Source organism: Eutrigla gurnardus (genome assembly GCF_963514095.1).
Source record: "Eutrigla gurnardus genome assembly, chromosome: 3".
Taxonomy (NCBI): domain Eukaryota; kingdom Metazoa; phylum Chordata; class Actinopteri; order Perciformes; family Triglidae; genus Eutrigla; species Eutrigla gurnardus.
In genome coordinates, this window is record NC_139917.1 from 6,164,537 (window position 1) to 6,180,496 (window position 15,960).

The 15,960-nt window shown below is 41.0% G+C and overlaps 1 long non-coding RNA gene across 1 annotated transcript in view; it reads left to right on the top strand.

Moving 5' to 3' along the window:
* LOC311010753 overlaps positions 1–5,881 on the top strand; it is a 222,006-nt gene extending 216,125 nt beyond the window's left edge. The window contains exon 4 of the long non-coding RNA XR_014596830.1: positions 5,757–5,881. This is a non-coding gene — a long non-coding RNA (uncharacterized lncRNA). The remainder of the gene's footprint in view (positions 1–5,756) is intronic.
* The last annotated feature ends 10,079 nt before the right edge of the window (positions 5,882–15,960 follow it).

Here is a 15,960-nt window from a genome sequence, read left to right on the forward strand (position 1 = left end):
CACACACATACACACGCACACACACACAAATTCACACTCACAGTTTAATGAGCGCATGATGTGTGAAACCTGCCAGTGACCCAGAAGAGTGAAGTGAAGCACTCTGACAGAGTCAGTGTGTGCGTGTGTGTGTGTGTGTGTGTGTGTGTGTGGTGCAGGGGATCCCAAAAGAGCATTTGAGAGCAGGCCAAACAAGATCTCACCCTCCTACCTGTCCTCTCCAACGCCCACACACACACACACACACGCACACACACAGAGGTGACATCTGGAGTGTTTCTGCCTCACTGCTATTGTTGCTCTCCTGGATGGACTGACAGCTCTCTCTCTCTCTCTCTCTCTCTCTCTCTCTCTCTCTCTCTCTCTCTCTCTCTCTCTCTCTTGTCTGTTCACTTTTCCTTTTTCTTTTTAATACAAGTGTGGTGAACTGTGTGTGTGTGTTTCCTAATGTATTATAATGCACTAGACAAGTGATCTCTTTATATGCCATTAGCTGGTACTAATTAAGGAGCTGTTAATGTGCCAGTTGCCCATGTTTGTGTCACCTTCAATTACATACTTAGACCAGTGAGCCATGTATGTGTGTTTATGCTATTTCTGCACACACACGGGCAAATGTGAACTTTTTTAACACATAGGAGAAACAGCAACCAGTTATGTTTCTACGGGGTGTTGTGAGACTGTCGTGGGTGAAGCAGGACCAGGGGCATGCTCCTTGCCAACACTATTGAAACATTTGGGAACAAAATGAAGAGGCTAGATCTATAAAGAATGTTGTTCTCTGCCCTGTGTTTGGTGTGTGTGTGTGTGTGTGTGTGTGTGTGTGTGTGTGTGTTTGTGTGTGTGTTTGCGTTGCTTGTGATCTAATTATGTAAAATCTTTGCACATTATAGAACCTATTCACTGCTTTAGCTCCCTTATCTTAGCCACAGTGTTTAAGTAGCCTTTATCTAAAAACAGGAGGCACGGAGGATGCAAACCCTGGTCTCCGGTGAAGTCCTGTGCTCTGTACATCCAGAAATTACTTATATTATACTTTTAATTATATTTGCTTCAAACATAATGTTAAAACTATTTAGGAGTACATACATGCAACTTTAAGGAGACATGTTTGAGTTTGAGTTGACAGTCGAACAACCAATTGTCAATTCCAACTCTTCAACTATGTCTGCTTGGTTCCATCCAGCTACAATGTAAACCCATCTGCATTAGTAATGAAAACTCAGAGTTACAGGAAGTAACCTACTGGAAGTTTATTTTGAAAAGAGACCACATGCATGTAACAAGCAGAGACTATGTTTCCTGTGAACACTAAAGTTTTTCTTGTCAAGATACTTTCACAATCTGAAACTGAAGCTTCGTCTTTGACACACTGAAAACTGACGCTAGAGCTGCTATGACTAGAGCGTCACAGGTTGAACGTTTAATTGTTTCTACTTAAAAAAAAACGATTTCCCCCTAATTATTGATTATGATAATTCAGAATATCACATTAATGTAATGCTTGAACATGTGTACAGGCATAAACACTGTTCTTTCTCTTGGTACCTACGGTAGGTGTATTTCATCAACTTTACCCAGCCAAGGTGTACACCCAGTCATGGAATAATCAATATAAGCACATCTTTCACTAATGTATTGTCAAGTAGCCTACAGCAGGTCCACTCTACTATAAACACTTCATGAAAACTGAAGTGTTTCTCTGCCTGTGAAGTGTTTTCTCTGCTGGAAACAGCAGTGTGGGAGAAATGGGATTCTTGATCCAAAACTCCTACAAGGATCCTTTATTACCTGCAGGTCAACCAATGTATCCCAGAATGCAGAGCACATGCATTCTAAAATTACTACACCATGTCTTTGTTGATGATTATCTTCCTTTGACATGCACATAAGGAAAATATCCACGTTTTGTTGTGTCAGATGGAAAGCATGTGAAATTAAATCCAAAAGATTCAGAATGATACATTTCCACAGCTGAGGTGAGTATCTTCATTATTATTAGGGAAATGGAGTTCAGCCTCATCTTTGTCAGAACTCCCATCAACACATACAGGATGCCAATGTGTGCATCTCATCACAGAACTGTAGTTTATGTTACAATTCTAGAATGTTATGTCAACAGAGTAGACAGAGGGACTGTTTAAGCCGGTGTTGAGGAGACATGCCTCTCCTCTAACTGCCTACATCTGAGTGTCTTCTGATACGCCAACTGGCTAAACAGCCTTCGAGGCAGCTACCAATACCAGCCATGCCCGTTAAGGGCAGCTCTCCTCTTATTGATCTGGGCACTTGTTATGGTGCTAGGATGTGATTTAATGACTTAATATAAGCCCCAAGGTTCTGTTTACTTCAGTAGATTAGAGTAACCAATACGAACCTGAGATGTAAACACACTTTAACCCTAATGTTTAGGCCTTTCCCTAGGATGGAGATGACTCCTTGGACTGTGTTTGCAGCTAGTTAGCCAGTGCTCTGCTTGGTTCCATTGCTGTCGATACTATTAGGCCAAAATCACTGGTACCCTGAGATGTGTTGGCCTTCACACAAGTTATTCCTGTAGGCAGCTACTATTATAGTGGGGTTGGCAGCATAGGGGAGAACTTCTTCGTGACATGCCATGTCCTAAAACGACTTTTGCACATCCAACTGCAGCTGGGGACGACCTTCTCAAAACGTTGCCTATTGCGGTGGTGTTCATTTCCGTTGTGCTCCATCATTCTCCTGCCACAAGGGGCAGCAAGAGGAGTTACATTATGCATTATTTAGATTTTGGAATATTTTTTATTGTATCTACTTTTGGGAGTTTCCCACTGGAACTGATATCAAGTGGGTAGGCGTGGGGAGCTTCTGGATGTACATATCAGATCAATATTGTCCTTTAAGCCCATGACCAGTGTTTGCGTAGCCAGCCGGAAATCCTCCCACAAATTGCTGTAGCTTTGTAATACAGGGTAATGCATAAAGTTGGAATAAATTGCAAATGTCTTGTCTTTTATAGCACCAAACAAATGTTATGGATGAATTCATTTCACCTGGGCAATTGGGACACATAATGTAATCATCGCACCTGATTAAAAGTGATTACTGATGCATTTAAATAGGAATAAATAGAGGATTGTGTCTGAAAACAAAATTTCCCATCTTTATGGGCAACAGTGTAGATCTGGCATAGAGTGTCGCCAAACCAATTTTCATGATAAGCATTTGGTTCCTCACCATATCCACCCTTCATGGCATAGTATTTAGATCTTTTAACGTGGGCGATGACAAGGTATTTCTGAGTTTCACACTCTTGATTTAGATTCCAATAGCACAGGTTCAGGCTTTTTAACTTCTGTTGTACACATTATCTTGATAATTATCTCCTTGGATTGCTATGGTAGTAACTGTTCGATTGGAAGTCTAAATCTATCAGTTGCAAAGTGGACTGTGGAGGAGGGCCGCTGGATGATGATACCAGGCCAGCTGCTGGGGTGATCTGTTGGTCGAGTTGAAGGTTACAGTAGTGGCAGCATAGGCTGGAGTGCCTTCTTTTTGCCAAGTTTGAGTTTTCTGATCTCCGTGTCTCCGAAGGTGAGATTGTAATACCCCAAAACCTCCCATTTGCTACTTAACACTTCTCTATTTTTATCAAATGTACATCAGTATACCCATTATTATTGATTGCATACATGAATCAAGAATTTTATAAGGTTAGTTGACCAGAATCCATTTTTTTACAGACTCAGGGTAAGTAAATGCAAACTGCATGCATGGTGGTCAAATTGTGTGTTTTGCCAGCACATGGAAGGTTTTTTTTCATTCATTAAACAGTTTCTGATTCCAGAAATCACTAAAAGAAGTAAAACAAGTCCATTGGCAAAATGATAACATGTTGAAAAATGTTTCAGAATATAAGGCTTTAGATTGAATATCATACTGAATAACATGTTAAGATGTGCATTTTGTTTGTGAAAGATTTTTCTCACTGTTGTTTCTGGTGCTGTATCCTTGAGTTCATCACCAAGGACAAATGCTATGTATATATTCCTCAGCCAGAATGGTTCCTGAACATTCACTGTAGCTGCAGGTAAAGACAGGCTAATGATGTGTATGGGCAGCAACAGCTTCCTTGAAAAGGATGTGAACAACAGTGATTGGAATGCAGAATTTAAACTGCTGTCTATGGTTAGAAGGCAAAAATGAACATGAGCATGACTGTGGTGCATTTCATGCAGACAGTAAGTCAATTGGAAGCTAACATAAACGTATGACAATATAATCAGGCAGGTATTAAAAAGGATTAACATTTTCATCGTAAAGAATCAGCATTTAATGTGCATATTTATTTATTGTGAGCTGTGCTGTATAATAATTATTCTCTCACACTATGCTTTTAATGCTCTTATGATATCTTGCAATACCTTATAATCTTACATAATACCAAATATATCTCTTTTTTAAAAGGCTGTGACAAAGTCCTAAATTCACATTCATGGTAGCAAAATTCAAAATAGCAATACAATGACTCACAGTGATTAAGGACAGAACGTTGCAGATGTAGTGTTTTGGGGTGGATATATGGTGCCCTTCACTTCACAGAGGTTTCTGTACATTTGATTTGTATACTTAAAACTTCCGGCCAGGATGCTGTTTTGTATGGATATTCATGGTCTCTTGAGGATGAATCCTGATGATTTGACCCACTGACTATTCCTTTAGTCACACCATCAGGTCTATGTCCATTCATAGAAAAGACGTATCAAATCTAACTAGCATGCCATGAAATTGGGCATATTCTTTCTCCACAGCAGATACAGCTTTTGTATTTTGGACACACCATGAGCTTTTCCCTTGGTCACATTCTGCTCCATTACACATAACATATATCATAGTCCACACACATAAGATATCTAATTTAGCAGATTGTCATGAATGTTGGCAATCATACTGTAAAATGCTCCTAAAGGGATGATGCCATGCCATTTACAAGAGCCAACTGAAGAACGAACTCCACATTTCTAATGACCTTTAAGGCTTTTAGAAAAAAGCTAAATCATTCCTATGTTCAATCATGTTATTGTGTGTTTTGAGCATTGTCACCACTGAAGCTAACCTGCAAGGCTCATTCTTGACTATATATTGATAGAAGTTATGGTTACTCTGATTATTCTAGGTTAAGGTGAGGTCCAGCAACAGCTGATGTGGTGGGTACAATAATTATCATATTTGTATGATAATTCTGTCACATGTTAAATGCACTGGGCCGCATCAATGATGCCCAAAAGTGACATAATGTACGATTAGTTGATCATTTTGTGAGGCGTACTGCACTTTCTTAGTTTGATTATGATCCAGATGAATCCTACTTGTGTGTACACATCTCTTCTCAAGTGATTTGTAGCTGTGTCAAAAAGTAATTTCAACATGTGTTCTTTGAAATCACACATTTGCTCCTACTTGTTCTCATGGTTATGACTAACATAGGAGAATATTCCTCATACAATGATCATATAAAGCCTTTGGTATACAGTTAAACGTTATTCTTTTTCAACGTGATACTGCCCTGTTCAGTTTACACAGTAATCATATACAGAGCTGCTCTACAGAGGTAAAAAGTCATTCACTTCCATATACATATGAGTTATGAATGCCGGCAAGAATTATAAAAGTTAGACCTGGAAAAAAACTGCCTACTGTGAAATCATGCATTACTCATCCACTATTCAGTGGGAACCCAGTTTGATATTGTATATCTGTTTTGTTTCGTTTTATAGATCCTTCCACACAAAGTCGGAGTTCTGCTTGTCACGAATGAAATAGAGCCAGAGGATCTTCGGTGTGGGCGACTCCACTGGAATTCACAGAAAGACACAAGAACAGAGGTGTGCCTGCATGGACACACACATATAGGGATTTACAGACAATGGCTGTGTAAATCGCACTAAAAAGCTTGTTTCGAGAAGTTCCAGATTTTTACAACCTGGGTGTTATTTTTGTAATTTAGCCGTATAATGTCATAACCTTTTTTTTTGGAGTGTGTTTACAACCTACACAATGGTTGGTGGTCTGATCCCTGGCCCCTGCAGTTTACATGTCCAAGTGTCCTTGCCATGATCCCAAAACTCCTCATGGCTGTGCCATTGGTGTGTGTGTGTGTGTGTGTGTGTGTGTGTGTGAATGCGTGCGTAGGAATGTAGGGGTGAGATCAATGGCTGGTAGCCTTTCCAACCAGTTTATGAATGTGTGTGTGAATGGTTGGATTCTGGCCTGTGTTGCAAAGCACTTTGAATGGTCACTTAGATTATAAAGTCCTGTAAAAAATGTGTCCAAAAGACAAACTGCTCAGTCACAGTGATTGGAAATGGTTTGTAATTTATCCATCATCAATTGTCACTTCTGCTGATGAAACCTGCTGCTTTTGCGGCATATGACCTCCTTTACAACATAAAATGCACACAGACTATGACCAGTGGTCTGCAATGCTCAACCAGCAGCATTGCTCTCAGTGCTGGTCTGGTCACCAGCTGGACCACCATGACCAGAGAGATCAGTGCTCAGTCTGCACTCACTCGCTCCACTCTCATCCATCACAAGAGTGAAGACATACTTTCTACATGTGTGTATTACAGCCAGCATCCACTCAGAAAGAGTGATCGAACCTCAATCAGATCTCAATGTGGACACTGCAGACACGTATTTATACCAGGTGTCAATGTGAATGTTTCAATGCTATAGATACAATCTGGATAGCAAACACATTTTGATGCGAGGTGTAAAGGCCAGTGTTGGGCAAGTTACTCTAAAAAAGTAACTAGTTAAAGTACTAGTTACTTCTCCCAGAAAGTAACTAAAGTAGTTACTGAGTTACATATTCTTAAAGTAACTAGTTACTTTGGAAAGTAACTATTGCGTTACTTTCAAATAATTTTTAAATACTGATGTGTCAAATAATTTGGACCCCATCTCCATCCCTCTTTGACGAAACTTAAAATACATGTGCGTGTTCAATTATTTATGATAAATCTGAGTATTATAATGGAATGGATACTCAATACATTGCAAACATAAAACCACAGTGCACAAATCTAAACCATTTTAGTGGAGATCTTATAATTACTATGCTTATAGAGTGGATTGATAAAAATAACACAATATATCTTTTGGAAAATCATGTAGCAAAACATTATCAACCAATTCTAATCCAATAGTAATAATAACAACAATAATAATAATACATTTTATTGATCAGATTATTAAGAGCTTTGAAGAGGAGGATCTTGAAGTGGATATGCTGCTTTATTGGGAGCCAGTGAAGGTGTTGCAGGATGGGTGTAACGCATTTCTTTGAGTAACTTACACTTTGACTTCTAAAGAAGTCTCTTATGTCCACTTCTCTTTTTTTAGACATCCTGGCTGCGTCTAATTAAAAACACACATACACACGCACGCGCGCACATACGCACACGGACACCGATTCAAACGTTAATGCAAAAGAAACCTCTGATATTACAATCCTTCTAGCAGGCGTGAACCAGACAGAACAAACTCCCAATTTCAGTAGCGGGCTCCTGTAGGACTCCTGACCGCAGACTAGCAGACCGTCGGTGTGCAAGCAAGATGGAGTGACAGAGGGGACAGCCAATCACACAAGAAACGGCAGAGCCAATCGAGGAGCTTGTGGGCGGTCTAGACTAAGGGAAACAGGCTTCAGTTTGAGCGGCCGTCTTCCGCTTGGTCCTGTGCTTGACGCGTCTCTGTTTACTATAGCGTAACATTTTTTTCTGCCTTCAGTGAAGTAACGCGACACATTTTTTGGCAATAACGTTAACGGCGTTATAATAATGAGATGAGTAATCAATTAGATTACTCGTTACTGAAAAAAGTAACAGCGTTACTAACGCCGTTACTTATAACGCCGTTATTCCCATCACTGGTAAAGGCTGATCTTCTGTTCTGCAAGCTGAACCAGGATTCCCAGAGTATCTATCTTCTGTTTGTTGATGTATTTCTGAGTGAAAGACCCGCGGGACATGACAGGAGGAATTTGATTTAATGGTTGAAAAGACTAGCTCACGACCTTATCCAGCTCTGTGCAAAACAATAAGATGCAGATTGATTGATGAATCGATTTCATGATATTATTGGGTGAAATCGGTTGGTCCTAGGTGATGTAAGCACGTGTCACATTTGGCTTTCCAGGAAGAAAAAAATACTGTATATTCATATAAAAACAAAGATATTTTGGATATTTTTCAGCATATATTGTTTAATAGGTGGACAATATGAGCGAAGATCTCAAATTGTTAAAAAGTTATCTGGACTCGAGAAGAAACAAGCAGTTAGAGGAGACACCGTTGCCCACTGAAACACAATCGGACCACCAAAGAACAGCTTCACACCGGCACAGTTTGGGATGTTGTGGCATCTTCTTGCAGCATTGATGATGGTTTGGAAGGATGTAACACTATTTGGGGAAACGTTTTTTTTTTCTTCTACACCCTTACCTACTAGAATGTTACACTGTTCACCTGCTCTGTCTGTTTTCATTGGAATAAACATTATTTCTGCAGTTCTTATTCTATTCAATTGGTGGAAAAAGTGTGTAGTCCTTTGCTTGATATAATTATTTGAAATCATTATTATCAAGGTCTTGCCAATTTTCTTCCGATCTACAGTACTAATCCCCTGTGTTTTGGATCCGTCAAAATGCATGCTGGTCAAGATGTAATTTGTATGATCTAATATATGAGTGGATGATGTGCAAATACTAGTAACCAACTTGAAGAAGTTAAAAACCTGAACGTATCATTATTTCAATGGGCCACTGACATTAATGGATTTGTTTTCTCTCCTTAGTTTTGTTTTTAACCCCATGCAGCAACAAGTAACTCAACATTCTACTGTATACACCTCCTTTTATGTCTTCATGGTCTATTACATACTTTGTGAAACGTATTCTTCTTTGAGGCTGTGCACCGTCAAACAAAAATGGTAATTCAACATTTATCATCTATGCCCAGTACATTCACCATCAGCCTGTACACTCCTATTTCCCATTACATTTACACTTGTAAAAGAAAAAAATTAGATTTTTCTAAGATACATTCATATGTTTAGTACTTCTGCTGCTACATTACTATAACATCTGATCAAATTAAGTATGACACCTAAAAAGTAAATGTCTGTAATTCTCTTCTGCTAATTTGATCCCATCCTTTCTTGTTCTCTGTAAATACCCTTGTTCCATGTCTTCACTCCTTCTGCCACTGCAGAACAGGAAACCTGCTGAGAAACAGTGTCTCAAACTGAGCCAGCCCTTTGAAAACTGACCTTCGTTAACATCGGTTACATCTGAGTGCACTGCGCTGTGCTTTTAACTCAAACTTTATAACTAAAATGTAAGTAAAGTAAAAGATGTTTCATCAAACAGTTCTATAACCTTTTTTTCAAGCCGTTACATCACATAACATTATAGTGAAGACATAAGAGGAACAGAATGGTCAGGCCTTGTAAGGTCAGGCTGTTCATCTGCTGAATAGAAGGGGTGGGCCAATTGTGCTTGTCAGACTTGTATCTTCTCCCACTTGCTTTCTCTCTGTACATAACTCTTGCTCTCCCTCAAAGCACTTCACAGTGGAAGCCAATGTAGTGCCTTTCAGAACCATCATTAAAAAATCATTATCATCTCTCATCGCTCCCTGACCTTTCACTCAGTAAGCCGGGCGCTCATTTGGAATCAAAAAGTTCACAAACATCTATCAATCGGTCCATCAAACCATCTATCTGCATGATTATTTTATAAATCAGAAAGTCCTCCAGAAAATGTGTTGCGATGAAGAATCTGATAAGTTATAATCTTGTATCATGCTATCATGTGTAGATGGTTCTACAATTCAGCCCATAAGTTTTGGTTTGTCAGCTTTTTGAGAGTATAAAATATTACAAATCAAAGTATCAGCAGCCCTTCCTATGAAATGCACCAGTTTCTGCAGCATGTTAGCATCTAAGAATGTCAGTTCAATATCTAACTGCTATTGGATATATGACAGAACATATCTCAGCTCAATCACCTCGTCAACAGCACTTAAAACATTCCACTTTTCAAAGTTGTTCTGCTCTGACATGCTTAATATTAGTAAGTTATATTTATTTGATTTGGCAGATTATCTGAGAACTGAATTTAGTAGCCATGCACAAAATTACACCAAAAACAATGAACCATTGCATTGCAATCATTTTTAAAAATAAATCCACTGATATTGGTCTTGACATCATACAGTTGACACAGAGGGCCCTAGTTTTGTGGCGCAGCGCAGGGTGGCGCAGGGTGGCGGAGCCGGCGCAATGCAAGTTTCGACCAGCGCAGCCTTGCGCACGGTCAGTTTGGCAGTTTGGTGGATCGCCTGCGCCAAGATGGGTGTGGCGGCGCAGCAGGGGGAGACGTCACAGATTCAGCTTGGTGCAGCGGAAGTTTTGTGGCAAAAAGCCTCACCGAGACTACGCTGAAAGCCCGCCAGCTCCAACCTGGTCTACTCTTGGCGCAAGGCGAATTACAGCTGGCGGAGTGGCAGTTTGGCTCAATGGAGCACAGTGCGCACACGTCACCAAGACCTCACAGGCAGGTATCCACAGTTCCAGGCACATTTAAATGCAATAAATAATCACAACAAACACTATTTAATGCAACTAATTGAATCAACATGTTAATTTATATCTATATAGATTGTCCCGTCACATCTGACGTCAGATCAAAGGTGGATGGCACGCGTAACGGAAACTCAGCCTGACAGCTGAAACTGTGATGCAAACTAACGAGTTCACACTGCATGAAAAGTCAGATTTTCGTCCCTGTAAACGCCCGGAAATCTCCCTAATTTTCGGGAGTTAACGACAATTTACAGGCTGCGAACGCCGCGTTCGTCTGTGCCGAAAATTGTCGAAAACGAACCACAGCGAAGGCTCTAATTAGCATATGAATAGCAGCAAAACCGCGCCTGGCCAGAGATGGCTTGAATATCCTCACTCAGGATTGGATGAAACCACTAGTTTTAAACAAGTATAATCGCTCGTGATTGGTTGGCAGATCTGGTCATTATAAATGTAAAGCCAACCCACGTTGGCAGATCTGTCACTATTGGTCAACCTGATGAGTCATTATAAATGTAAACCCCACCCCCGTTGGCAGATGTGTTACTATTGGTCACACTGGGTCTTTTAAACAAGAATAATCACTAGTGATTGGTTGATGAGGTTGGAAGAATTCCCTTACGGATTTCATCTGGATTTACAGGATTTACAGCAGATCAGTGGAAAAACTGGACAACCATTTACTCACTGTTTTGTCTGAAGGGGCTTATCAACAACAGACACTATGACATGTGGTTTGACTTTGTGCAGGCTTGTATCATACTCTGCTCCAGAGTCATATCTATCAATAGACTGGAACTAGCAGATGGATACCTGCAGACATTTATCTCAAAATTTGTCGAACTGTTTGGCCCATTGCACTGCACCCCCAACATGCATCTGCATCTTCATTTGAAAGAGTGCATGTTGGATTACGGACCTGTTTATTCTTTTTGGTGTTTTTCATTTGAGCGTTTTAATGGAATACTGGGAAAGTTTAATAACAACAATAGGGCAATTGAAGTCCAGATTATGAGGCAGTTTCAGCAGAGCCAACAGCTTCATATGCCATGGACATGTGAATATGGTGCTGAATTTGCCAGTATTTTAGGAAGACAAATGGTTGGGACTTTGTCATGCAATGACACAGCTGATATGCTTTATGTGAAGCACAGTGTGTTGGTGTCAGCAGAAAGACTTCTCTTAGAAAACTGTACAGTGGTGCCTTTGTCTCCATTCCACCAGACAATCTTGGATGAGCCTGACAGACATGCAATGTTGACAATGTATCATCAAATGTACCCTTGTGTCACTGACGTTGACTGTTTTGCCATGACATGCAAACGGGTAACATATCTGAATGTAACTTACTCAATTGATGGGTCTAGAGCAGAAAGGTCAGCATATGTATATGCTAAGTGGTGTGGAAACCTAACCCTAACCCTATAGTTTTGAGGAACCCATCCTTGACCCTCTAGGAGAACTACGACCAGCCATTATAAAGCAGTTTATAGTTGTTAATGTTGTGTCAAAAGGTACTGCATTTAAACATGTTATTGCGCAAGTTTCCTGGCTTCATCCCCATCCGGACAGACATTTTTATGGAAAGCCAATAGAAGTTTGGAGCTTGCAGGGAACAGACACGTCATACCCAGCATCATTTCTGCCTGTTGAGCGCATTGCTGGGAGATGTGTGGTTAACACATCCACTGTGCATTTAAGCAAGACCAAAGAAAGGGTCACTGTAGTCATGCCACTATGCACAGTGGTTGAGCTCTAGGAGACTGTGATGTTGTTTGCATGAATGTACATTTTACCTTTGTGGCAAAGCCTGATTAAAAGTAATTGTTGAAGCAAATTGTTTTGTGTATCTTTGAATGAAGATGAAATGAAGTTATATCTTTGAATGAAGATGAAATGAAGTTAACACCTTTCAGAAAAATGTCACCTGGGGTAAACTCCCCCTGCTACCCTGATTTGCATTTGTATAGCTCACAGCATTTCTCATTTACATGTTAAAGCCTCCCCTAGGATTACGGGGAGGGGGGTCATGGGGGGACAACTGCCAAGCAAGGCCCACGTCAATTCCCGGCAATTTACGTCAGTTTTCGGTGTTTCCTGCAAATTGCCGTTTGCAGTCGTAAACCTGAACTTCCACGGCAATTTACAGGGCCGCTAACTGACGAAAATCCCACTTTTCATGCAGTGTCACATCTCTCTCCGCCATCTGGCGCTGCTGCTGCTGCTGTCTTCTGTCCAGCGCCGCCGCTAGCCACTTTGGTACCCTAAGCAGAATTCCTTTATGATGACCGCCCCTACCCGAAAAACAGTGATTTAGGGGCGCGCAGGTGGCGGAGTGGTTAGAGCGCATGCCATGTATGTTCGAATATGCATACGCCCCCGACCCAGGTTTGAATCCCGTCCGAAGGTCTTTTGCTGCATGTCACACCTCCCTCTCTCTCTCCTGTTTTTTATATCTATCCACTGCTAATAAAATGCGTCTATGCTTGAAAAAATCTTTAAAGGAAAATACAGCACTTTTGGGGATCGTGTTCTGCTTGTGCGCAGCTCGTGTCTGGTCTCACGCCAACTTTGCCGCGAGCTGGAACCGGAGTTGGGGCTGCAGCTAGTCTGAGTGGCGTCCCGCCGTTCTGGTGTTGGACGGGGAATCCGGTGCAGCTGTGGAGCACAGATGATGAAGACGGTGATGATGATGATGAATGGCCCGGCCGGCTCGTGCAGGCACCGGGTTCTCGCCACCATTATGTCTACTGCTGTGCGCCCTGACCCTGTTTTGTGATAGACATGCCTAAAATGTGCCTACAATTTCTATAGTGATATAATATCGGCATTATAATTATTATGACTATGATGATTTTTCATAATATTTTTGGTGCCCCCTCAGCACTTGGTGCCCTACGCACAGCGCGTGATGCGCGTGGTGGGAGCAGCGGTGCTGCTTCTTTCATTGGGTTGTCAAGTGACGAAACTTGCACTGCACCTCGCCTAGGCGCATTAAAGGTGAGGAGAGGAGCTCATTTGATTGGTGAAGATCTCCTCCCTCTTTCCCACTTGCGGGGGTGGGAGTGACGGGAGGAGTGCCTGCGACCGACTTCGCCGTGCACGAAACTTGCAAAGTTCAGGTGGACACACCCCGTTGGCGTGGCGCAGTTGCGCTGCGCCCCGACTACGTCTGGTCTACGAAACTAGGGCCCCTTGTGTAGAACATGAGCACGGTGCTGTTAATCAAGCAACTATTATTATCAATATTTCTAAAGAATTACTGATTACGTATAAATGTACAAAATATTCCAGTTATTGCCCATATTCTGAAAAAGGCTATATTCTTACTAATCTGTCTACATGGCTGAAGAAAATGAATATCCCACGGATATTCCCATTGACATGCAGCTGTGTATAAACTCATTAGCGTAACATTAGTTGTCTTTTTCCTTATTCTCATCATCTCTCCACTGCGTCCTCTTCACCGGTGAATCCCACTCAGAGCCGTTCTCTGCTGACATGTTGTCTGTCAGGTCACAACATGAAGAAAGTTTTCCAACCGTGTTACGACCCAGCTCCCAGAAGGGGAAGAGACGTTACATACACCAGATGTTTTTGGTAAATTAAAGGTGTTTAATAAGCAACGGAAAATGGAACAACAACAAAATAGAATGCTAGAGGCAACTCCAAAAGAAAAAAGGGCCTACGAGTGCTGGTTAACTCAAAGAAAACGAATTAAAACCGAAAGAGGACCCGCAAACGGCGGGCTACGAGACACACAATGAATTAACTGTCCCCGTCAATTCCAAACGAAAAAGAGCACACACAAAAACCCAGCACTCCTGAACCTAATGGGGCTAACAACGAAAAAGCCAAGTGTCTGTGGTCAGTACTCGAATAATTGTTAACCTGGCCCAGTTCCTACACGTAACCCTTGTGCTTCATAAACACACACGGAGAGACACGTTGGCAAGCTGTTCAATGGGAATCCCAGCCAACTAACAAACAAATTGGCCCCTTTGTAGTCTTCTCCCACAAATGATGTCTTCTGATTGGAGAGTGGCTTCCGCTGCTGCCTCAATCAGGATCCTCCAGAGGCCGGTCACGAAGTGGGGGGGATTTGTCGGACCATGTGAACGTAGCTTCCCTCTTTCATTCCTTCAACCAACTTCTAGAAGAGGTCGGCATTGTGATATTTGTTCATATCCATAAACGTGTTGATCTCCTTGGTGATGCTTAAATATAGGCGTGTTTCCCCTTCTTTCCTTTGGGCCATGACTCTCTACTCCAGCTTTACTAACTGTTGGCTGGTTGGTTGTGTTCGACGCACAGAGCACGTAAATAGGAAAGCGGTTGTGTGTCACAAAGTGAGACGCATACAGTGAATGTGATGTATTGTCCAAACAATGCTCATATCTGAATAATATCAACACACATCTTCATCTGAAAAATAACTAATTCAGAATATCCAAACGGGATATGATGTTTACATGATACATATCAAATCTGGAATCTTGTCTTCTTCAGAATAATAGTGAAATATGAGTGAGCATGCATATTATGCCTCGGTGAACGTCAAAACACATTGGATCTGTTATGTCTCCTCATTCTAATTCTTCCTTGATTAATTCCTGACATTTTCCTGTCATGTTCTCATCCGTCAGCCACGTTACTTCCCATCATCCATCAGCTGCTGCTGGGCGTTTAGTGTGACTATTAACCTACACAATAAGTATTGATTGATCTGTTGCCGCTCACACAGAAAAGCTCCAATTCCTCATCATGCCACTCCATTGCTCATTCTGTTTTCTAATCAAAATGATTAATCAAGCATAATGGATAATTAACCTATTCACTTTCTATTGATTGATTAATTTCAGTGTCTCACTTTTTGGCCTGTGTGATGCCTGGATGACATCTATAGGCAGTTCTTCTTCCACTGTAGGCTGCTGCTCCTTTCTTTTTCCCTTTTATTAACACAAAGATCAATTGTGCTGGTATAAATATGGCCTAACTGGTTTGGGCTATATTAATACATCAATTTGCCATACATCAGCCCCGTATTTGCCTTTTATTAAATAATGTCAGTTCTGTTCACACTGAATAGAAAAGAATGATGGTGGTAGAAACAAAGAATACTGTTCAAATCAACCTGTTAGTATGACTAACATGTGTTGACATAATAGCTAATTGTTAATTTACTTCAGTATTTATTTAACATTTATTTGAACTTGTTGAGTTGGTCACCTTTCATTTTAAGTCATTAAGATATTAAGCAGCAATCATTAAGCAGTTATAAAAGGTGGTTGCCAATAATGGTTGCCAATTTCTCAAAACGGTTGACAATGG